The sequence below is a fragment of the Lepidothrix coronata genome, unplaced genomic scaffold (assembly GCF_001604755.1).
Source record: "Lepidothrix coronata isolate B3197 unplaced genomic scaffold, Lepidothrix_coronata-1.0 Scaffold103, whole genome shotgun sequence".
NCBI classification, from domain to species: Eukaryota; Metazoa; Chordata; class Aves; order Passeriformes; family Pipridae; genus Lepidothrix; species Lepidothrix coronata.
In genome coordinates this window covers 1,448,037-1,472,891 of record NW_016690283.1, presented here as the reverse complement: position 1 = coordinate 1,472,891, position 24,855 = coordinate 1,448,037, and the positions used below count along the sequence as shown (strand labels likewise).

At 40.4% G+C, this 24,855-nt stretch overlaps 1 protein-coding gene across 1 annotated transcript in view; it reads right to left on the bottom strand.

Annotated features, from left to right (window-relative positions):
• RALB (RALB Ras like proto-oncogene B) overlaps positions 1-13,286 on the bottom strand; it is a 57,258-nt gene extending 43,972 nt beyond the window's left edge. Inside the window, exon 1 of the mRNA XM_017823540.1 lies at positions 13,160-13,286. The gene's annotated coding sequence lies outside the window, so the exon portion shown is untranslated. The remainder of the gene's footprint in view (positions 1-13,159) is intronic.
• Positions 13,287-24,855: the final 11,569 nt, after the last annotated feature.

The following is a 24,855-nucleotide window of genomic DNA, read 5'->3' as shown; positions in this document are numbered from 1 at the left end:
GAAAGCAGTTATTCCTCAGCCAGTTCAATTGGATATTGATGTCAAGAATTCTACCTGACATACAAAAGTTGTTAGGGTCTTTCAATTAGATTAGGTCCTATTTGGAAATGGCAAACACCCAGCTGGCACCTCTATTTGACCTACTCAAATATTCTGACAATCCTCAGGAACCAAGGGATTTGCAAGCTGCTTTAGCTGGGTTCCATAGCCAAATTTGTTATCATTTACCTTCACATTCCCTTCTTAAGATTTTTTTTTTCAGGGAAATTCCAATTGGATAAAAACACTACGCAGTGCAGAGCCCCTTGATGGCCTTACAGTCTTTTGCAGACGGCTCGAGGAAGACAAGTGAAGCTGCGGTAGCGTGGAAACCAGAATGTGGATGGCAACATCAACTTGTTCATCAAGGGGGTTCTCCTCAAATTGTGGTACATCGAGCTGTAACTCTTGCTTCTCAGTTATTTCCTAATTGGTCTTTAAATGTTATTACTGATTTTGCATGTGTTGTTAATTTATTACAGCAACTTTATCAGGCGGTGTTGCATTGTCCATCTCCAGGTCTTATTTTTCAAGTTTTGTTTGAGCTCTAGAGAACTCTTTTGCAGAGGCCTGTTCCTTATTTTGTGCTACATGTTTGTAGTCATACCTCTTTCCGAGGTTTCTTCACAGAGGGTAATGTCCGAGCAGATGCTTTTGTTTTTGCTGTCGCTTTGAGACTCGTTCCTAACATTCACCAGCAAGCTCTCTTGTCTCATTAGTTTTTTGTTATTATCAAGGTGCAGAAGCTTTCAGACGTCGATTTGGCTTGACTCATTCTATTGCTCTCTTAATTGTTGTCTCCTGTCCAGACTGTCATGATGCCTATACTCTTGTCCAGATTGTCGTAATGCCTATACTCCTGTCCAGAGTGCCATAATGCCTATACTTCTGTCTATTTTGGTACTAGCCCTCGAGGCCTTAAGGCCTTACAGATGTGGCAATCGGATAACACTCCTGTCAATGAATTTGGTAATTTAAAGCATGTCCATGTGTCCACTGACATGTTTTCCCATGTGGTGGTTGCTAATGCACATACTAGACAAAAAAGCCACGATGTCATTAAACACTTCTGTTGTGTTTTTCATACATCTGGACCACCCACTCAAGCGCGGATGAATAAGGTGTCTTATGCCTGTAAATCTGTCCAAATTTTCTTTGCTTTGTGGAGGATCACTCATGCTTACGGCTATTTCACATTCTTCTACAGGACACGTTATCGTGGAGAGAGTGTATGGTGCCCTGAAGCATTTGCTTCGAAACAGAAAGGGGGAATGAGGGGATAACCCCCTCAGTCTCTAGGCTAGACAAAGCTCTGTATGTCTCAAACCTTTTGACCTTCTCTGGTGATTGTCTTTATTTACCTTCTTTTAGAGTTTCAGGAAAAATACGCTGTGCTTGGCAGAAAGCCTCCTCCAAACTGATAATCTTGTGATCCCTGTGAGAGCTGAGGACACAGCACAGCATGCAGATGCAGAACTTGTCTCTAGTCAATGGTCCGATCCACATGACTTGATAACTGGGGAAAAGGAATATGTTTGTCTCTACAGATAATAGTCCTCGCTGAATACCTGCGTGCTATGTACGTCCTGCTGTTGGTCCTGGAAGTCGTCAGTGCAGTTCCTGCCCCGTCAAAGTTCACTCCATGGCATAGTCGAAACATCTGGGTGACTCTAATGAAAGAACTGAATCACACCACCTTTTGTGCATCACTGGCGTATCCAGAGCAGCCATTCCACACCTGTCTTGTTGGTGTTCCTCTGGGTGACACGGAAGCATCTCTCCTGGTGCAGGATGTCGTCCGACGGCGTGACTTATTGAAACAGGACTGTCATACTGTGCGCGGGTGTCTTGATCATGTTGATAGCTGGGAGGAGGTATTGTCTGTTAACACTCCACTCAAAAGTTAGGTATTTTAGAGTCACTGTTTGTAAAAGACTGTGTGTATTTTAATCATCATGTAGGTTATGACATAGAACGAGCACGTGGTGAGTCTATGGTACAGGATGTGTTCACTGAACTGTCTTTTTATAGAAATAGTTGCTTCTGGTGTTGGTAAGAATCCGACTTGGAGTACTCCAGCAGTGAGTGCACCTTGTCGACTCCCTATGGGAGTGTTTCTTCTGTGTGAAGATAGAATCTAGCCAGGAATCCCTGCACAGCCATTAGGGGGGCCTTGTACATCTAAAAAGTTGGTGGTTGTAGCTGTGTTGCTGATGCTGCCTTGTTTAGCATCGCTCCTGCAAAGGGCCCTGCAGGATGTGATGCGAGCGGCCTTTGTGGCACAATTACAGACAGGGGGAATTGTGGGGTGAAGTCAGAGCCCCACAAATGAAGTTTGAAGGATTTGGAGTGTTGCAGAGTGTTAGGCCATGAGAGCAGTGGAGCTATTAATAATATGGCCAGTCTTCGCGAGCGAAGATTTGGGAAAGGTCATTAACCCTTCGAGCCTGCGCAGTGGATTTTTTAGGTGAGACACAGCGTGCGCTGAACTGAGCCCACCCTTTAATCCTGAGGTTCATCTGCCGGGGCCGAGCAAGCTTGGACAGTGGCAGTGAGGTCCCCAGGACGTAGGTTTGTTTAGAGTGACCTTCTCTTAGATGAATTGCCTTACAGGGCTAACGAGCTCCATCTGCCCGGGGGGCTGGGAATCGAACCCAGGTCGCAGCAGTGAGAGTGCAGCACCCTAACCACTAGACCACCAGGGGCCCCTCTGGAGCTATTAGATAGTTCCCATGGACACAGCCTTGAGCTGTGTGGCTGAGTGCAGGTGCCGCATTCCTGGATGTTGTTGTAAGAATATGTTTGTGTTGTGTATGGGAAAGTAGAGGTGGGAGAACTGAATGAAAAAGCTGCCTGCTGCGCTGAGCGGGCAGACATCCCTTTGTCTCACCATCCTCGTGTGTGTTGTGTGTCTTCTTCCCCCCTTGGACCAGGACCACTTCGACAGATACCCAGCGACATCCTTCTGCTTAGACAAGGATGGGGAAGGGACTTGTGTTAATAGGGACTCTTTAGCTGATTTAGCATGACTAGGCAGGATGCTCTCCTTCCTCTGAGCTTGCCAAGAGTGTCAGGAAGTATTGCCTTCCTTCCTGGCTCCCAGCTTGCTACCTCTGCAACATCCTATGCCTCTACTGGCAGGGCTTCCTTGCCAGATTTCAGCACAGGCAGATATCCACAAACTGCTAAAAAAAGGGGGGTCCAGGCATTGCTGGTGGATGTAATAATCTTATTTCTTTCTTCTCATTTGTTGTGCACCATGCAGGAATAACCACCATGTTTTATCTAGTGGTGAGGGTATTTTGGTTGTGAAGGACTGATCTGTAACTAACTTTGTCATGATAATTATACAGCAATGTAATATTTTGGATATATAGATTAACTACAATTGTGGAAAGCAATGATGTTGACACTTTTGGGTTTGAAATATGCTCTATCAACAGATCTGAATATGTTCAATATACCTACAAAAATTTGAGGTATTCTAAATACCTTCAGTTATAGCTATTTTTTTCAATTCTAGCTGCTGTGATCATGTGTTTCACTCCTGTAATAATGGATTTTTCCCATTGATGACTCAGAGGAAATAGTCTCTCCAGCCATTTTTTCACAGAATAAACCACAGCAGTTCCTCAAAGTTTTCACTGAAAAAAGTTGCTACTATAGAGCAAGAATTTAATGCAACCTCAAACACTAGCATAAATATGTGATCAGATTTAATTTTATGTACCTTGTGACCTCATTTGAAACTGTTGTGACCTCACTGCTATAGAACCTGGTTTGGGAACCACTGCTTTATACACTGTCACATGGCAGATATGCATTTCTGAGCTATATTAGCAGTCTATAGCACAAGGCAGCACAGTCAGCCTGTCCTATAGAGGAGACTAGGCTTATTTAATGTTTGCATAGTCTAGGATAATGGGAATGTACCTAATAGGTGCAGCATTACTGGCCTCCTCTCCCCTTCAGTCTTCTCTGTTTCAAGAGCTATGACCATATTCCATTCCAGTGACTGTAGCACCAAAGCTGGACTTACATTGGGATGATAGAGTAGAATCTGATGGCTACTCAAGACAGAGATAAGTTGTATTGTAAAATTACTTTTGTTTCCTTCTTGATCTTCACTAATTTGCATACAGTTACAGACATACATGATGCCTCAAAGGTGCATAAACACCCCTTCCCTGTAGAGATTATAATCCACAATAAGAATTAAAACCACAATATAAAGAACTACTTCCAGAAGGCAATAGATTCTTCCCAGGGACTATGCTTTCCTATGGGACATGCATGAACTCAGTAATTCTTAATCTACAATCAGTCCAGGTAGAGTACTCTGTTTCTTTTAAAGATGTAAAGAGCAACGCCTAGTGGATTAGCATAGAAACACCTTATGGAAGAAATGTATCTTAGGAAGGATTTGAATGAAGATAGCATTGTGAGTTCTTCCACAAGTCTTATCAGAAAAGGTTTTACAGCAGAGAAGAATAGTTCCTGCCTTTGCATCACAGTTGCTTTCTGAAAAACAAGAACTGAAGAGAGATAAGGAAACTTTCTTGTAGACTACTCCTATTATCAAACAGCAACTTCACTCCACCCTTCCCCTGTATTTGGCTTCTTACAAAGTGCCTGGAGCTGCTGTTTTGTTCCAAGACTACACTCGGAAAAATTCCCTGCCATTATCAGAGATGCTAACAAAAGAAAGAAACGTATACTTCTTCCAAAGAGGAAAAATGTAATTAACTGCTATCGATCAAAATCAGGAGAGGTACCCCTTTAGCTTGACTGAAAGTTAGCATAGCTTTCCCCTGTACTGTGACTGGCTGCATGTGCTGAAACCAAGCCCTGGACACATCCAGTAGCGCTGTTCCTGAAGCAGAAGTTTCAGCTGATATTTACACTGATGTCAATTACTTAGAGAGTCCCCCTGAAGATAAAGAAATTGTTTCAACTTGTATTTAAGTGAGAGCTCTCAGTTTTGATAATTCATACTTATATTATGTTAAAATTATGCTGCTGTTCTTACCTGCCCAGCAAGGAGATAAGGCAACAGGCTATGTAGGAGTGTCCAAGCACTACAAACTCATTCACACAGAAGTACAGCAAGACCTTCTCTGTATCAGGGTGCTCTTCTTGCCCACCTTTCAGAAGCAGGGGAAAGAATAATCCTCCCTCCCTTCCTTCTCTTTGGGATGAGGCAGCAGCTTGGTCTTTGAAATTTCCATAGTAAAGGTCCTGCAGAGCAGGCAGAAGATCCTGCAGACTAGATTTGGCCAGTGGGCTGCATTTTGCAATAGGACACTCTCCACTCATAGCAGGCCTATGCACTCCTATCTCTATAATCTCAGGCACTGGGCAACATTAAAAAGGAAGTTGCCACCACCCGAGAGCTTAACACACAGTTTATGGCCTTTGGAGTCATCAGTCCTTACTAGAAACAAACAAGCTGAAGAATTACATTGAACTAGTAATCCTGACAATTGTAGCCAGTTTTATTTTTCCTTGGTTACCTCATTTGTTGTCACAACACTTCATTCTGGAACAGAAACCCAATGGAAAAAGCATGTGATTAGGAATTTAGTGATTTAACTGCACCCTTAGCACTAGTTCCTATGTACTGTGGCAATGTGGAGATGCACAGTATTATGAAGGAAAGAGTTCTGTGTCACAGTGCTGAGGTGGAAAAAGTACTGTTTATGATTGTAACTGATACTGTGTGGCTGCAGTGTAGTTTTAGTAAGAGAAATGCTGTAACATAAATGCTTCTTTCAGCTGGGAATATACCTTGCGTGTAAGACAACAAGAGTAGAGGGAATGTCCAACATTCAAGCTCATAAATGATGCCTTTTAAGGGAAAACAGGGTCTTGGCTGAGACTGAGACAACCAGGACTGAAGGAGTTTGGCATTTAGATCACAGTTGTAGCAAAACCAGATGACAAAGCAGAGCTTTAAAAAGCCTCTCAGATGGAAAGGTTTGGGATTAAAAGGAAGTGAGAGGAATAGAAGGTGCCACTTACTAAGGGGAGGAGATAGAAAACAATGATGCTATTGTAGCAGCAGAGTTGGTGAAGGTCAGAGACGATAAGCTCTGATTTGCATTCTTTCAAAACACTCGTGCAAAGTTGGTGATTTTTTTAGTGAAAGATTAGGGCCCAGGGATGTTGTGCTGTACTTGTGTGAATTGTAATCTACAGTGCTTTAGTTTTTCAAGCAAAAAACAGTGCCTTCAGCAACTTTATGCAAAGGATATCTGCTTTGCATTAGACTTGCCATATGCCTTTTGAAGAATTAGCTATAAACCTCGAGATCTGTACTTTACAGGAAGCTCTGGGAAGGGTCAGTCCAAGCTATGGTATCTGGAGAAGTCACTGCAGGATATGGAACAGGCAGTGAGGCTGTCAGGTCTCACTCTATCCAAGAGATACTAAGCAGAATATTTCTACCTTGAATACATGCTTTTGTGACCCTCAGTTGAAGAGAACTGTGCAGTCTTTAGCTAGACAAGAGAGACAAGTTTCCCAAGGGCATGGGACCATAGCTGGATCTTGTTCAATTAATGAGGGATAGTCCTGCAGGGGGGAACCACGTTAAATTTCTTTTACAGAAATTCCTTATACAAACCTATCTCCTAGAAAATAGTATTTATCTACATTAACATTTTTTATCTATACTAGATATATAGAATGTGCCTAGGTTCACTGCTGTTTAGGTTTCCCTCCTTTAGCATTCCTACAGCTTGCCAGAATGTCTGCTTCTGCAGAAACAAAGGTTAATTAAACACATCCGCCCATTAGAGCAAGGAGTGAACATTACAATCTGGCCCCAAGCTACCTTCTTCAGCTGTCAGCACTGAAAGACACTTGGAACTACAAATTAGTCCTCAAGCAAAACTAGTTTCAGCAGAAACTGCCTGTTTTATTGAACAGAGAAGTCCTTCCCCATATTTACAGTTTCAGCTTCTACTTGTCTTGTACTTAGTTCCAGTGAGAAACACTCTGGTGGTATTTTGCAAGTTGTGTGATCCAAGGTTCTTGGATGGTTACAGTGCCATGAGTTACACATAATAAGGAATGCTGGAAAAAAGTACCTTGCCTGCATTGCTAACTCCACATTTTATAACTAATATAGTTTAAGTTAACTCCTATTGGATTTTTTTTTCACTTGCGGTATTGCTTAGCTTTGTTCCTTTCACTGTGTTTGCACAATGGAAATAAACTGGCCAACTCCCTCATTATGTATTTCTTTTCACTTTCTTTTCCCTTTCATTATCTGGCTCTAATGTGTTACCTACCACAAATGCTTTCTCAGTTCTGTGAATCAAATCTGCAGAACTACAGAATCTACTAATTACATGAACTCTTCAGAGTAGCACTATGGCTGTACCTCAGTTTCCGTCTTAAGGTCACTGGGAATGAAGTCAGACAAGCATATACCTTTCACAAACATGTACTGTTACCATGCCTATAATCCCCACTGCTTGAAGAACTGACATTCCTAAAATGCTTTATTTCTGTGCTGAATCAACAGAACAAGGCTGTGATAGACCTGTTAGAGCGGTGACCAGTAATCTGATCACTAAGGTAGGCAGGACACACTGAGGTATTTGGTGAAAGTAGGATCTTAAATAATGTTAACTATGTAAAAGAGCACAATATGTACTTAATCACAGAGGCAGATTGTTTTTGATTCTCTTCAGCAATAGATGAAGCAAGTATAACTCCCTGCATTCAAAATTCAAAGACCCTATTTTGTCAGAGCTCTTCTCAAATGCAATATTCTATTATGCATCCTCCATTCTCATTCAGATTATCCACAAGCAATTTCTGCTTTTCTCAAGCTGACTCATTCTTCACACCTATTAGCTGAATTGTTGCTGAAAATGTTCATGTGTTTCGTTTCTACCGGTTTGGCTATTTTTGATCAGACACAAAGACCACAAAGTCTTCTTCCTATTCCCAATATGGAAGAGAACACTTAGGCATATTACCATTTTAAATCCTGTTTTTCACAAATATTATCTAATGTAACTACCGTTACATTTGATAGGTTCATAGTAGGAATTATGGATAAAAGGAGACATGAGTGAAGAGCGCTGAAAGAATTTCAATTCTTTGCATTGCTTTCTTGGGTTCAGTTTCAAAGTGTATGAAAGACTCAGAAGTGTCTTCTTTGTCCAGTTTGTACTGGACTACTCCTCCTTGGTTTTCAAAAACCCCTTTGAAAGACAGTGTTTCTGTCCCTGATAGATGGGCACAGACACAGTGCTGTCTTGCAAACTGCTCATCACTTGCATTGAGCCATTTTCTGGTCTGTGAGAGAAACGTTCTCTAGCAGAAACCGAAAGCAAAGTTGGAGTGGTACTCTGACCAGTATTTCAGTATTGGACAGTTGATCACTGATGACAGAGCTCTACTGGCAAAGTGTAAAATATGCCTGTAATTAACATTTTAAGGAGAAGGTAAACCCAAAAGAAAAACAAGATGGTAAACTAGAAGTATTGACCCGAGGAAAAAGAATGGTCTCCTTGGAACATCCCTCCTTGGCATCTTACCGGAAACATTCTGAGTGGCCTACAATTGGTAGGCAAGATGTGACTCCCTTCTTTACAAGTACAACCTGTTAAATTACTTTAGAGTTGTTTCCATAAATACAGCATGCCAGCGCTTACTGTCTGATTTTGCCACCTAGGAGCTTTACTGGCAATGAAGCAGATGAATTTTGAAGGAATTTTGTTATTAGATTGTAATTAAGTTGGAAGGCTGCTTGCACAGCAACGTCCTATTCATTACATGTGGCAAAACTCTTTATAAACATTTTGGAACTGACCACAGCCTTCTGCTGCTTATCTCACCCACACTAAAAGTACTGTATGATACAAAGCATTGTATAAGGCTGTGTAACAGACAGCTGTGTCGATACCTAAGTTGAACAGGGAGCAAGTCATGGTAATATTATTTCTTCATTCCCTCTCCTGGGCCTCTTCAGTCTTGCACCTACGTACATATTTTGCGGACCATTTATTCTATCCTATACTGAAGAACACTATCAAACAGGTAAGACAGCGAGGATTGGAAAAATTTATATATGTCCTATCAGCATAAACAAATACATGGACTATGCTCAGGAAAGCTCTAAAGTTGCTGGAGCATATCATTAGCCTGAACGTGGGCACTATTCATTTAAACAGGTTTGCAAGGAGCACATCTCTTTCTGTACCAGTTTATTCAGAGAGGACACAGCATGCAATTCAGAACTGCACTTCTAAGCAGATATTTCTTAAGACGCTGTTGCTTTTTTGTGCTTTAGGATACATTTTCATTTAGCCATGACAGTGTAACCAGCAGTCTGTGTTTTGCTTTCTGTGGGGCAATAACTTTACTGTGCTCCATTAATTAAAGCTATGAGTATTATTAAGTGGAATGGCTGCTGAGAGTATGAAAAGAAGCATTGCCATATTGACAGCAAAGAGATTGCTGTGAGTTTTAATGTGTTCTCTTTTTTTCGTGGAGATCTGCTAGAGTGGGTTTTTGAAGTTCAGGATGACTGTAAACAAAATATATTCAGCTGATACCTGAAGAAATGTCTGAACAAGAAAGACAAAACAGGTCCTGAGTAAGGAAAACTTTTGCAAGTATTTCAGCAGCTTAGGTGATTAAAATATAATATTCCAACATGAAATTGAGAACAATTATTATAACAGTTTAAAGAGTTCATTCAACTTTAGAGTTAAGTCTAGTTTGATGAATAAAATACAGGGCAAGGAACCAGAAGACATAAAGTCTATTTTCAGCATTAGCACTGACTCACTGTGTGATATTAAGCAAGTCGCTTAATTTAACTGTCTCACTCTCTGTCTCACCTGTAAAATGAGGGAGCCTGCCTCACAAGCTCTTTGTGGGATTAATTAATTAAACATTTGCTGTGCACCTAACATTTCTTGGATATAAGGTGCTGGAAAATTTATTTTTTAAGATATATATAAACAGGATACAAGAGCAGAGTTAGGTGGCTTCTATAAAGGAAACTCACATCTCTTTCATCTTTGGATCTTTTAAGCATGACAACGAAATAATTAACTACAGGACCAGTTGGTCGCCAACCCAAGCGAGCTAATTGGTGACACCAGTATTGGAGGCAGCCTGGGCTGCAGTGATCATGCACTGTTAGAGTTCGCAGTCCTCAGGGATATGTGTTAGTTTAAGAGCAAAGTCAGGACTCTGAATTTATGGAAAGCAAACTTCCAGCTCTTCAAGGAGTTAGCAGTAGGAAACTCTTGTCCCCTGGGAAACTGCTGTTGGGGACAAGGGAGCAGAACAGAGCTGGCAGATCTGGATGCTTTCCATAGAGAGCAAGAGCTCTTAATACCCAGGTGTAAGAAATCAGGAAAAGGAAGGAAAGAGACCAGCATGGCAGAGTTGAGACTTGCTGGTCAAACTAAAGAGCAAGAAGGAAATGCACAGGCAGTGGAAGGAAGGACAGGTATCCTGGGAAGAGTATAGGCACTCTGCCCAGTTGTGTAGGGATGAGATCAGGAAGGCCATGGCACAGCTGGAGCTGAACTTGGCAAGGGATTCAAAGAATAATAAGAAAGGCTTCTACAGGTATGTCAGCCAGAAAAGTAAGGTCAAAGAAATCATATTCCCCTGGTGATCAAGACTGGAAAACTGGTAACAACAAACGAGGAGAAGGCTGAGGTACTCGAGAAATTTTATTCCTCGGTCTTCACTGGTAAACTCTCCTCCCACACCTCTTGAGTGGATGGCCAGCAGGATGGGGACTGGAGAAGTCCAGGTTTGTGAACTTCTGAGAAACCTGAACATTTAAGGGACTATGAGACCTGATGAAAAGTTGTCAAGTCACTCTCCATGATATTTGAAAAGTCACAGCAGTCAGGTGAAGTCCCTGGTGACTGGAAGAAGGGAAACAATTCACCCATTTCTAAGAAGGGTAGAAAGAAGGACCCTGGGAACTACTGACCTGTCAGTGCTTGGGAAAATCATGGAACATATACTCCTAGAAGCCATCCTAAGGCACATGGAGGACAGGGAGGTGATTTGGAACATTCAGCATGGCTTCACAAAGGGCAAGTCCTGCCTCACCAACCCAGTGGCCTGACTACATCACATATTCTAGGATTCTAAAACTGTGAGTGCAGCCCTTGAAATGAGTTTATAAATTGAAAAAAAACATAGCTACAAACTAGACAGACCAAACTATAAGTAAGAATAAAAATACATCATCACTCTTCAGTAGAGTACAGAATTGAAAGACTAAGTTGAGGTTTTTCTATGATGTATAAGCAAATTTACATCTAATGGAAGTGAAAGGAAACAATTTAAACATAGAGAAAGGGAAATATAATTTATTTTTTTTTAATCCCATAGTTTTTACTCATGGCCACACAACATTGTTGGAACCAAGATTTAGTTGGAGCCAGTGAATTCAAGAAACAAACATTTCCATGGAAATGTGAATATCTGCTGTAATATTCTATTAAGTGAAAAGAGTTACAAATCCCTTGTGTTGTACAGTAAAAGCCAACTACTAACTGACAGGCATGTAAAAACATCTCCTGTGAAGCCTATTTGACAGCTGGTGTCTCTGGACTTACTTGCAGCTGTATCAGAAGCACCTGGTACAGGTCACTGGTGGAGGCAGAACCCCAGAGGAGGTGAACAAATGATCACCTCTAATACAGCAATCCCGATGCTACTGAGGCCAAGGCAAACAGCACACAGCATGTCTTGAGCATCCTTCTACTCTTATCATAACTGTGTTGCAGAAAACGTCAGGTTTGTTGTTATAAAATTAACTACATCAGCAACAGAAGAGGGTCCAGCAACTTTTAACTGAAGAGTTTTTACCTCACAATGCAGTTTAGCAGACAACAAAAAGCAATGTGACCTACTAACACTGTGCTATGACCCTATGAAGGAGCTGATCAAAACCATAGTGAACAAAATAAAAATAGATAAAGTTGTGTGATCAATGAGATAACCAAAGGTCATGTATTTCCTGTACAGTTGCTCTCCTCAGCAAAGAATTTTTTGGGGAGCAAGGACAAAATTTATTTGCACTTTTTTGAAGCGAGTTACTTTTATCTTAAATATTCATAAAAATATCACTGCTGCTTTCTGTTGGTTCCATTCAAACTAGTTTGAGGCCTTTATGTAAAGCATGGTCATAAGATTTTACAACTTTGGAATGAAGCTGGTGTTTGGTATTCTGCCAGGATAACATGCACAATAAAATTCAGGTGTTCTATATATAAATAACTTCTGCAATATCAACTGGTGGATATAAATGCAAGTAATTTATTTACTTTCATTATAACATTTGTTATGCTGCGAATTCTGGATCATACAACATTACAAATATAACTGTATTACTGATATAGTTAACAAGTTACTAATAAATTAGCATTTCAGTGGCATCTAGACAAAACCTTAGGCCCTCCACCAAGAATGGCAGAGCCTTTAGCTCTGCATTTCAGAGCTAAAGAACAAGATGGAAAAGTGCAGAAATAACACCACCGCCACCACAGGTTATGTAGTTATACTAAAAAGAGTCAATGACTCACTGTCAATGTTTACTTGGCCTCTATGCTTTGGGGATGAGTGGAGATTAGTGAAGAAAACTACCTCTTTTATTCTCCTTTTATTTTGCTTATCACTAGCTCGTACTACTGCATTCCTTAAATCAAACCAGATAAAGAATAAACTTGTCATCCAGCATTAGTACAATGCCATGTGGTCACTCACAGCTGTTCGTGTCTACTTTTTAGCAGCTGTTTTTTTCCTGTCTGCCTGTCCACAACAAATGAGTATGTCGCCTGGCACAGCACATGTACCTTGGCCCTTTCCTACACCAAACCCACACCTTTAATCCAATCTCTGCACCCCGAGAGCCTCCCATGTTGCTGCTGTTCCTTTTCTCACTCAAGCTGGGCCAGGAAACTCCCTTCTCACTTCAGTGATTAATAATGACAGGGAGTTCTCCTTTCACTTTTATTTGTGCCCCAAACTGCACATACATGTCAATACATAGAGAAGTGATCACTCTCTGATGCAACTTTACAAGCCAGAAAAGTTGTTTGCTCTCTCAGCTGATACTCACTGTGCTTAAAGGGCCTTTCGTCCTACAGCAGCAATTCCTTAAGGAGTATGAATTAGGCAGGCAGGCAGACGGTGGCAGAGGTAGCTCCACTACAGTATTACAGACCAATTCACATGATGACTGTAGCTGGACTCCTCCTAGTGCCTCAGAAAGCTATAAGAAAAGGGAAGGGCTCAGGATATGATATCATGCACTCATTCTAAAAACAAGGAAACTGTTGTAGATGACTGGAAAAGTAACAGCTTAAAAATTGCTGAATGGCCAATAACAGAAAATTACTTTTCTGATTCATCTTCCCTCCCCATTCCAGCAAAAAGTTTCAATAAATACGAATTACAAACTTAGAAAACTATATTTACATGATTACTAGAACTAGCCTAAGATACCTATTATAGCTGAGTCACCTCAGAGCGTTGCTTAGTGTTGCCTGGCATTGTCTGTGCTTGTGTCAGATCTCAAGCTCTGAGCTTGTTACCAGGTCTCTTCAGGCAAATGTGCCTGTCCCCGGCACACCTGGGTTTGTGTAAGCAGCAGGGACCCACATGTATCCACTCCTTGTCAGTATCCTGACTTGTTTATTGCCTTTTTCAGTGAAAGTAAAGCACCTAAGTGATTTAAGAAATCAATTAATATTTTCTAAAGCAATGTAAGCAAACAGGTTTTTAAATCTCATGGAAACTCCATGTGATTTTGTGCAGATTTGTGGGGGTAAGTTTTACTCCTTAGATCCTTTTCTAATTGCAAGCCTGCTTTAGAAATATAATCCATTTACAGGGCTATATTATTATAAATTTATTTCCCAAGACATTGTTTACAGCCTTTAAAAAAGAAATTAATAACCATTTGAAGCAAAGCAGATGTCCTAACTCAGCACAATTGTTCTTAACCTGGATTTAGCTTTGAAGTTTGCTGGTTTTATTTCAGATTCGAAGAAGCACCTGCATGGCTGGAAGCTTGTCTGTTCTTTCCAGCTTTATCAATTGGTCTAATAAGCCACTCATTTTTTCTTCCAAGTTGTCAGGATAATTTTGTTTCTGTTATAATCCCATAAAACACACTCAGAGGAAAATTTAGCCCAGCCTTCAAGCATGCTACATTTTTATGTTGTGTTAGGAATTGCTACATTCTCTGTTACAGCAGTCATTGTGCTTGCCTTTCAGATTTCTTTTTTTTGTGTTAAAAATTTCCTGGGATTATTTTTCATGTAATTTATCCCAGATTTAGCATTAAGGCCACCCATGAGTGATATATTATTGTTTATCGTCATTTTCAAGCTCCTGTATTGGCTTTCAGTTTAATGGCTTGGATTTGGGGGAACTTTATCATATTATATCAGTTTAGTAACTGAGCATTTTATGATTCAGTATTTGCCAGTATCCTTCTACTGAGCTGCATATCAGGGTGTTGCTCTTGCAACTCTATTGTTTAAAAAGAAATATTCTGCTGCCAGATTCCTTGTTCTGTTTGTGCCCTTTGTTAGTGGACTTTCAATTTCAGGAACTTGTTCTATTTAAGAAGATAGTGGACAAACAATACTTTATAATATAATATTTATTAAACAGATGCTGATATTATCAATGCTTGTTTATCTGGTGGTGATGCATCTCCCAAGTAAACCAGCTGTAGTAGTAAAATAAACTGGAGTGTAAAAGCATTTTCTTCATAAAGATTCTAGGGATTTTTACCTACTTGCACTTCAGGATCAAGTATCTTGAGTTTTTCTATGCAGTGAGGGGCAGTGACATCTCAAATTGGGCAAACGGAAATTCTTTGTGAGGTTGAGGAATGTGACTTAAGATCACTAATACCTTCACTTTTGTAGAACTTGGGAAGTCCTTCTCAAAAACCAAGATACAGTTTATGTTTCTGTTTCTCAGCATCTGGATAGGGAAGTAGTTTGGAGCTTGGGGAAGAGGTGGAAGGGATTTATAATATGGGGAAGTGAAGTAAAGCCAAGATTCTAGTTTTATAGTAGGAGAGACAGTGGTGAGCAGGAGTAAAAGGGATCATGGCAGGTCAGGCAAGGTTGTGTGTGGGAGGATAACTGATGATGAGAAGGCAGCAGGACCATAAGTACCTCCAGATTTGGGTACCTCTTACAACCCTAAATGAATCTTCAAGACTGTGTCATAGTTAAAAATATCTTGCCAGCTCTGGCTTGAAGTCAATTACAGGAGCTTCCAGATCATTTTGCTCTCTTAGGCTCCTTGTGGAATTTCAGTTGGATAGTACATTTCACATTTAAGACAGTGCTGATATTTTGGTCTGCTGCTGTTCTGTTCTATAGAAAGTTGCCTTTTGGTAGAAAGAGCTACATGTCCTGCAGCATGCAGACATAGGCAACACATAATATTTATACAGGGGTTTGTTCATAGACAAGTCCAGTTTTGATCACAATTAGTTCTCTTAAAAATCACTGGACTAAAATATGCTTTATAAATATATGCAAAAATTGTTCTTCATGACAATACCATGGAGTTGGTGCAGTGATGAGAAATTCTAGTAGTGAGCAATATGAGGTAGAAAACGTTTTCCGACACTGATAAAAAGGAAGAACAGAAATTGAAGAAGAATTATTTTCCTTTGCTGATTATTTAATTGCTCAGGAAAATACAGTGTGATTGTTAAAACTGCTGTCAGGTGTACAGGAGCAATGCTGGCAGCAATTGTGTTTTGCAGTAGCAGAATGCAAAGAGGAATATAGACTGTGTGAAAAGAGGGAAAAGATCTGTAAGAAGGGTGAGATCAGTCTGTGTCCCCAAGGACTGAAGTCTAGGTGATTTAGAATAGGAAATCATTTTTAGGGATGTAAATATGTTAACTGATGATTCCTCACAATACCGTAGTGAAGCAGGGAAAGATTATACCTTGTTTTGACAGATGGAGAAACACGGACAGAAAAGGCTGAGTTCTTACCAGGAACTTTGCCAGCTTCTTTCAAAGTAATTTCCAAGGAAGATCTTTCCCTTCAGAAAGCTTGAATCTACAGAAATCTCTCCAAGTTTCCCTCCATTATTATGGGAGAGCAGAGATGGTCATAGGTGTTGAAACCACTGGCCTGGCCTTTTTTGGAGCTCTGACTAGATTATAATCTGAACAAAGAACAAGCAGAAACAACCTTTTCTCTATGATGACTCACCCTGCCAGAGGAAGATTAGTCAATGGAAATTTGTGTCTGCCTGTACTAGCTAGTAAATATGTACCCATCCCTGCCTAGGGCCAGGGGAAAAGCACCAGGGCAGCAGGAGTGGAAGCCTGAGTTGAGTAGTCACAGCTTTTTTGCTGTTGGCACTCCAGCATCAACAGAAGTAAGAGCAGAGGAGTCCTAGGCTGATTTCCAGCATTGTAACAGACCTTACACTTGAAGGATGTCAGGTGCTCAGTCTCAGCTCTCCCATTTACCCTTTCTGCTCACAGTCTGAGCAAGGCATATTCCAACCTTTCCTCAACACACTCTTGTCGCTTAATCTCGAGTGTAACAGGATTGTTAATTTTTCCTAGATCTTTTCACAAGAGAAATTATTCAGTCTAAACCTCATGTAACTTCGGGTTCATTTTGTACTGCCCTATTAATCGGTAAAGTGGTAATGTGGTAACCAGAACCTCACAGTGGCAAAGGTAAGTAGAGAAGCAAGAAGTCATTACCTTCTATATTTAATAAATATTTGTTAAAAAGTCAGTCTGCTTCTTCTTCTTCATTCTGGTCATTGACCACACTTGCATCAGGGTAGTTCATATGGGCAGCTGTACTTTGGCTTTACCATTCCTTCCCAAAAGTTTCTGAAATAGAGAGACTTGATTATTTGCCAGCTAAACCAACTTCAGCTCATTTTTTCCTCATACTGGTAAATCCAGTTTGAATGTTGCCAGCAACAGGCTTTTGGTATATCTATATTCACCTCCTAAATGTAGCCTTCAGAAAAGGTCCAAACAGAAACATCCTTTGCAAGCTCTCATTGTGGCAACTTCTCTCTACAATGAACAATCTAAACAGGATCACAACAACATAACTTTGTGCCTGCTAGTGCACCTAAAACTTCAGGAGTTTAAAACCTTTAAACTCTATCACATAAATAAAGGCTGCTAATACTTCTCTATAAAGAAGTATTTTAATTAATCTTAATGATCCACTCACTGTGTTCACTACTCATTAATCATAGGACATTAATAAAGTTCCTGCTTCCAGTGTACCTTGTTTCATCAACCTCTGTAAATTCAACCCCCCCCCAACATCAGCCCAAACCACTGGACCCAGTCTCTGTGTTCCAAGCTCCTAATGCAACCTGAGTGGTGTTTAAATAACTCTTCCTATCTCATTTTAATGGCACACACAAAGGCCAAGAATCCCTTTCTGAACCCTGGAATAGGGTCTTCAGAGGGTCTCCATATGGAGCTTGAAGTGGGGTGTCAGACTGGGAGAGGCCTGTGCTGGTTTACTCACGATTTCCTCAGCTTCAGCAAGGCCTACAAGCTTCTAGTTTAGTCTGTTCAGAAAGGAAATGCAAGACAAAATCCACTCAGCTAGACAAACATTTTCTTTATCATCACTTCTTATTCTTAGAAAAACCCTCCTGAGATACACATCTTTGCAAAATAACAAGTGAATCGTCTTTTCTCAGTCTAATCTCACTCCTGTGGCTTCCAGGTTTTATCAGCATCTCAGGTGAGACAGAATGCCTCCTGTTGCTCTCTCCAGATTATCCGTCTTAATATTTGGCAATGGTTTCCTCTCATTTGCAGAGAAGCCTCCCTCTTTATATGTAAGCTGCCTTCTTTAGTAATATGCTCCAGCCAAAATACTCCAGCTCTTGAATTTGTTGTTTTGTGGAGTTAGGACAGGAATGAGAGACATTCAGAGATAACAACTCTTGATTGCCTGATGTTGGTCTCTCAACTTTAGTTATTGCGTGTTGAGAGGCCAAGCACTGTTCCTGGTCTGAGCAGCATAACAGACTTAGTCCATCCAGACTTTCAGTACATACCAGAAAAAGACAGAATGGCAAACCTGATACAAACATGGGCTCACAACACAAAGCCAGCATATAATTCAGTGCAGATATTTTTGTTTCTCTTATGTGTGTCTCATCTTTTGTAATAAAAGCTATTACGATGACAAGCAGTTATTGGTTAGGATAAGAACAAAGGGGAGAGAGGAAAACATGACTCAGAGTGGGTTACTTGTTAAAGAAACTCATTATTTAAGTATTAAAATAGGAAACACATTGCAGAGAAAGAAAAGGCTCCATTTAACTGCTCTTCACAGTTATTCCTTCTCACTGTAATCTACCAGGTATCATCTAGTCTAATTAATCATATCCTGAATTGCCATGCATAAAATAAATGTGTTCATTTGGGGGAGAAAAATGTATAGGGATGTGTAGTGTGATTTGCTTCTGGTTTTCATCCATCTGTCCTGTACTCCAGCTTCTCCTAATGAAAGAGGATGTTCTGTCCCCCTGAAATTAGGTACCAAATACATATTAACTTGTGCAAGTTTCAAAGTCAGCTCACCTTTTCACAGGAAGACAGAAATACAAAAGTAGAATTAATTGCAGATTATTTGACTCTTATCCAAAGAAATTACATATATTTAAATTACATTTCAACCACTGAGAAAGTCTTAAATTTAGTTTAATCTTCGCTGAACTCTGGACAACAACATACCTTGGGCAGAACATTTTCCTTAGCTATGTTCTACTAAGCCACTAGATGTCCCTCGTTCCTATGTAAAGCTCCAGGTAGTAGACAATCCAGGAGGAAACAGCAGGATTAAGGTGCAATTTAAGCAGTGCAGAAGCACGTTTGTGTTCACAGCATGCAGGGGTTTTCTGTAATAGCTGCTGGTCCTTTGAGTGTAATCCTGTAAATCAAGGCAATTCCAAATACTGGTGTGCCAAACTCATAACAAATGTAACTGTGTTTAGACAAATCACAGTCATCAAGGTTAGAAAAGACCTCCAAGATCAAGTCCATTCTTCAAACCAGAACCATCATGCCCACTGAACTGTATTGTTTACTGCTATGTCTACTTGTTTTTTGAACACTTCCAGGGATGGTGACTCCAAACCTTTCCTGGGCAGCCCGTTCCAACATATCCACTCTTTCAGGGAAGACATTTTTTAAAATATTCAACCTGAACCTCCCCTTGCACAACGAGTGCATATATGGCAAATACAAAAATCAGATGAGACTGAAGAAAGCAGATGAAGATGGCATTGAGGAAAATAGGCTACAAATCCAGGGATCAGAGAGTAAACTGCATCATTCCTTTTCCAACTATCCATTGACAACTGCATTTTCCATATACATATGTTATTACGGACTTTTTTTGCCATTCGTGAAGTAAAATGGTACAGTCTCTCTTGGCAGTCAGAGTAGATCTTACTTTATGAAAGCATGGATTTGACTGTAGTATATTTGGGGCATGGATGGACCTTATCACCACATGGATTTGGATAATCACAGACCAGCCAGGGAATGGTCACTTCAGTATCAGACTGGGAATGTTGGGCAGTGTAAGCCAGAGATTACATGAATAATGACATTTGACTTACACTGGTGATGATGGAAGCAAAGTCAAACACTTCTCTGGAGGAAACAAAATGTTTTACCAAGTAAATAGTGTCAGGAAACTGCTTGCAACTGTCTGTGAACTGCACAACTCCCTCTTCCCTTCCTGCATCCTATCTGCCTTTTGCAAATTTCCTGACCCCCATTAGTTAATTTATACCATCAGCACTTTGCAAGACCCTGCCACAGAAAGTGCTGCATCTCCAATTCTCTTTTGGAAACTCTTTCTCAGAGCAGGACTCACTTCCTTGCTATTTTATATTCATGGAGTGGAAAGGTCACATCAAAGGAAAAAAAATGAAGAAATCCTTCCTCCAGATTAGTTTTGCTTTTTAAGTCATGTGACTGATGGCAAATTATATCTGCATAAGAAATAGGACTCAAATGCCCATTGGCTTTTTTTTTATGTCACCAAGATGTTCATGACAGAAGGTCACAGCAGGTCTTTTTCCAGTAGTTTTTGAAACAGGGGTGCTGCCATTCTTCAGTAAGGAAACATGCTGAGGGTTCTGCCACCTCAGTGTACTGCTTTCCTATTTTTAATGCCACTGACTGAATAATACAGATTTTCATTGCTTATTAAATATCAGATCATGGGGCATGCTCTCAATGTTATTTATGTTTTTAATGCCTGATGATTTCAGGGGGAGCATAAGCAGCTAAATGCCTTTATGAATCTTCATCCTGTTCTTATAAGATGAAAGGAAAAAGATTACGCAGTTCTCAAGAATGTATTTGTTTGTCCAAAGCTTTGTCAAAGCATGGAGGGCTGGGAATGCAAAAACTGAAACCTACACAATATGCTTATGGTCTTCTCTACATGAGACCTTTGAATTCTTCCTCTGGTTCTCCCCCCGAGCTGTCCACAGATTGACTCCACCTGAGTGAAAGGTGGTTGAAAAGACAATATATACAACAACTGCTGGCCCTCAGTTACTGAATCCAATCTGGAGCTGCTCAGGTCATAATTTACAAGTCTTGCAATTAATATATTGTGTACTGGTGACCAGTTTCTACCAGGCCATCTACCACAGAGGGTCAAATCCAGAGCCCGGTGGCCATCAATGTGACATTCCCATTGCCTTCAGTGGGATTTGTATCAGATTATTATTTCCACTGATGAAAGATAAACCATTTTGGGGCTAAGAAATCTTGGGGGCATTTGAGGGCTAATAAATCTTGCAGTTCCATACAGTCCCTGGTGTTCTTTCTAATGCTTAATAGCTCTGCTCTCACCAGTTACCTCACTCAGTTTGAAGCTAAATGGATTTTTTTTTCACAGGCTAATACACACATTACACAGAATCTCCTTTCCTTTCCTGCTTACTTGTGTTGTTTGCCATCTTTTTAACAGGAAACTGAGAACTATGAAATGGAGAGAACAGAATGACCTATTGAACCAATTTCGCTCCACAGCAGAGCTGACAGGAAAACGGCTGCCTCAGCTCCGGGTTCCAGGAACGGAAAAACAGATGTTTCTTGGCTACATTCAACAGATACTATTCCATTTTGAAGCAACATTTTAAAATACAGATCCCAAGACCTTATGTATTTCCAAAGTATTCTAAGAATGGGAAAATGGAAATTTCTTGCAAGTCTTCAAGTAGTGCCAAGCATGATTTTTATTTTCTTTCCCCCCCACCTCCTTTCATTTTTCCAAATTAAATTCTCCAGTTTAGCATTTCTGTGGCTGATACATGTACCAGAACATGCATTTGTGCCTACAAGACTTAGATAATCAGATCAGGTATATTAACACTGCCACAAACTTAGAGTGTTTCCTTGGGCAAGTCCCTCAATTTCCCTGGATCCCACTTCTCCACTTGTGCTACCTAGAGCTTGTATGCTCTCCTCCAACTACCAATATCTGCAATAGCTGGTACACAGAAACCACAAATAAGAACATAGCCCTGGGGTGTTGCCATAAAATAGATTTTAAAAATTAAGTTAATTACCAGCTATTCAGTGAATGGCAACAGTACATAAAATGTGGCGGAGACTCAGGTTCTTTACAGGGTAATTGCAGACCATCCTGTCAGTTGTGAATCCTGTAAGTCCCAGAATAAAGATGGAAAGGCAGAAATGTGGGAAGACAATAGTTTCCATCCTATTCTCTGAATAGATTCAGGTTACTGTGTTATTTAGCCATTAAAGTCAATGCTTAATTTAGAGCATCTTCCCTGGGTGACCAAGTTATGGTAGGGCCATGATGACCCTCAGAATTAGCCAAAACCAGGGAGGGAAGGAAAAGTGGGCTGAAACATTCTCACCCTGAGCCTGCCAGGTCTGCCTCTGAGTGCATTTAGCACATGTACAGAAACTCTTCTGTCAAGCATCACAGAATTAGTAGGATATTATTTTCATATACAAAAAGAGAACTGAAGTGACAGCATACAAGTGATAACCACAAATATACATTAAAGATCCCAAGTCCATGGAACTGTTGAATCTCCCAAGAATAAGCTTTAGCCCATATTTACACAATTTCCTTCTTCCATATATGCCAAATAAATCACAAGAGCTGGCTGTGATAAAACATTCTGAGCACTTCCTTCCCTGGCTGAAACCAGAGATATGCTACCAGCCCCAAAATAGAAAATGCCTCAGCTTAAATTGACTACTAGTTCCCTTGATAGTTTTGGTGAAAGTGAAGGTGGACAAGACAACTTTGCTGGAGGAGTTCTTGAACTTATTAGATATTCCTAACATTTAGAGTACTGTACAGTTTTGGGGTTGGAAGAACTGAAGATCTTTATGGTAGACAGGTGTCACCATCTATGCCAACAGAAAAGGAATAGAAGCACAAATTTAATGAAGATATTTCCCTGATGTTCAAATGCAGTTGCAGAAATTTCCTGGTACTCTCCCATACACCACATTGATACACAACATCTGTACAGAACGTTAAGCCAAATGGGTTGTCTTTAATAAAGAGTTATTGTGAATAGTATGCTATTCCACTAGGGAGCTAAGATAATCACCCCTTTTCAAAATGCAGATTTAGTCCAAGATTGATTCCTTCTCAAAAAACCTAAATAATTTCTGAAAAAAAATGTTGAGTTTCACAGAAGGATTATTCTATGTGAAAAGAATTGAGGCATTTTTCAAATATTTCAAAATAAATGCATAATATTTGTGATTAGAGATTACTGAAACTGAACATTTGAAATATATAGACTGGAAACCTTAAAACAAAGACTTCAAATGTTGACTTTTGAATTAAGGTAACTTCCTGTTTTACAGCCAGTCGTAGTAGAACTTACTTGTATTTTTAAAGAATAGTGTGTATAATGCAGCAGCCTTAAGGGTAAAATCACTGGTGTACAACAAGGTATTAAAGGTCAATTTTTAGAATTTCATGTGGACTGTAACAACACAGAAGAATTGAAGCTCGGTGCTCTTGGTCTTTTGTGCCTACAGCCTCTGTGCTTGCTCCTTGTATTTAAGTTTCATAAATTGTTCAGAACTTTATCGATAGAATTAACAGTCAAAATAACACTTCTTAACATCTGGTTCATATTCTTGTCCCAGTTATGCTGGTGCAACTCTAAATTAAACTGAATGCCTTACATGAATTCACTCTAAATTTATGATGGTATTCGGAAGAAGTGGACTTGGTTTCTGGTCTTTAAAAAATGTCAGTGTCTGCAGCCAAATAAAATCACATGTGGTTACATCCTCTGTGGCACAAGATTGCCATCCAGCGGTAATTCCCAAACCTGTATTTACTGAAGGCATTCCCGGACAGTTGACCAGCAGCCGGTACTGGTTTTACCTCCCAGTCTGATAGCTTCAGATCCAAACTCCCGATAGCTATTGCTGGGCTGAGAGGAACGTTTCTGTTTAAAATTCATAACTTATCTTTCTTCTTTTTTTTTTTTTTAACCAGTTTTCCATATTGAAACAGTTTAGACAATGAATGTAGATTGTTCCTTCCTTAAGAGCAGGAACACGCTGAAGGGGGCGGCCCCTGGCACAGCTACACTCAATACACACCACCATCGTAGGGCTGCAGCTCAGCTAAAACACTCTGCTGCTCCTCAGCCCTCTCTGATGGCGCAGCGTTAGTCAGATCTGAGAGGAACACACCAACACTAATTTAAGCATCCTTGTACAGAGCTTCACCACCTGCTCTGGAGTGCCCTGGGCAGGGGACAGAGCTGAGAGTGCGAGTGATCAAGCTTTGAGGCTGGTTTCATGTGAATACTTAGGCACCCAGACATCAATGTGACTACTGATATCTTTGATCTGCAAAGAACAGGCCCTGAACTCAGACCTTCCACTTCCTGCATAAATGCTTTACCTGCTCTAGTAGATCATAAAACTGTCTTTTAGAGGGAATGGGTACAGTTGCAGTTGTGAAGACTCAGTCTGACTGGCATCCATTAGAGGGGTTTGAGGATTACCCCTTGAACTGAGCCACTCTGGAGACCTGCATGGAGACCACACTAAGTTTTCAGTTCCTGATTGAGTTAAGATATGAAAGAGTGCCAAGCTGCTTAGTCCTGTTGAACTGGTGCAGACCTAGGCACACAGAGAGGCTCTACGCAGCAGAGAATAGCCTATTAGAAAATAGGAAAGGTGGTTTGGGAATCTAGGCATGATGCAAGGTTAGACACAGCTCACTGGGGGTTTTCCACCATCTCTGTTTTAGATTTAAAAGCTCAAATTCTGCCCTAAACCCTTTTTTTTTTTACTTGGTCTGTAGCCAATAAAATAAATTCTGGTTAAAACCTCATGTAAAACCCCAGGCTGATTGTACTGATCCACCTTATTCTCTGTCTTACCCTCCCCCCATCTTTAGTGTTTTCCTTTGCAGTTAACTTACTCTTGCAATGCGGATGTGTATGAATGACTATGAATGATTCATGGGTCTGTTCGGCCTGATTGCCCTCAGATTAAATCATTTCATACAATGTTCCCGTTGGTGTTCTGCAGGCATCTTACTTCTAAATAGAAATTAAGTTATCTGGGGTTGTAGAGGCACCATTGCAGTCAACACTTGCAAGGCCAAGCTCATCTCAGTGAACGGCCATTTCTGCCATCTTTCTTCAGGAGCTGCAGAAACAGGAAAAGTGATACTTTAATTTCTAGGTACAGTTCCATTTTGATGCATCTCTTGCACT